A 972-nucleotide genomic window follows, 5' to 3' on the forward strand; every position below is an offset into this window, starting at 1 on the left:
CCCTTGTCAGACACACATTTCGTCTATACTTTTTTCTTTCTTTTTATTTTTATCTTTTTTTTTTTTTACAATATGGCAACACTCCCAATTTTCTTCACCCCTTTTCCACATGGCACGGACCCTTCAGAGCCTCTCTGAAGAAGAAGGAAGTTTAATTGGGAGCTGCATTTAAATCCCCATTTGGTAATTACACAATTATGACGGGAAAGAGAGAGAGAGTGAGAGGGGAGATGCATTTTTGCATGACTCCTCATTTGCAACCCGATCCAATTTACTGCACATTTCTGCACAGTTTTCCCCCACCACCACCACTTCCGGCTTCCCCATTCAAACCGCATGCAAATTCGCCTTCCATTTCGTCTTTTCCAAATGAAGCGTAATTGCCCACATTCAAGCAAAACACCTATCAAATGTGCGAGTGTGTGTGTATGAGAGAGAGAGAGCGTTTCTTCAAGTGAGCTCACGTTAAATATGACGAGAAGAACAAAACTCTTGCACGCAGCCCATTTGGCTCGCACGTGCCAGCTGGGGGTTCTTTTCTTTCTCTCCCTCTCTCTCTCTCTCTCTCTCTCTCTCTCTCTCTCTCTCTCTCTCTCTCTCTCTCTCTCTAACTCTTTCTTTTTCCCCCTCTCTCTCATTGCCTTCTTCTTCTTCTTCTTCTCCGAGGGAGGCAGGAAAAAGGGGTGATGCGATTGATGGAAAGGCATCCTGCTAACTTCCTCAGCATGGGTTCCACCACCGTGCGTCTCAAACCTCACATTTGGTTTTGGCTCGCTGACACCAGAAGCAGCAGTAGGAGGAGGAGGAGGAGATTGCTGCAATTTCCCGAACCCGAAAAACTATTAATATATACTAGTTCAAGTTGAATTGCACTGATCAGAGGTGTGAAATTGACTTTCAAATGCCCTTTTTTTAAAAATGAGCCCCCATTTTATATGTAAAAAGAGAACTTTGCCCCATATTTCGGGTTGA

Source organism: Engraulis encrasicolus, chromosome 23 (assembly GCF_034702125.1).
Source record: "Engraulis encrasicolus isolate BLACKSEA-1 chromosome 23, IST_EnEncr_1.0, whole genome shotgun sequence".
Lineage (NCBI taxonomy): Eukaryota > Metazoa > Chordata > Actinopteri > Clupeiformes > Engraulidae > Engraulis > Engraulis encrasicolus.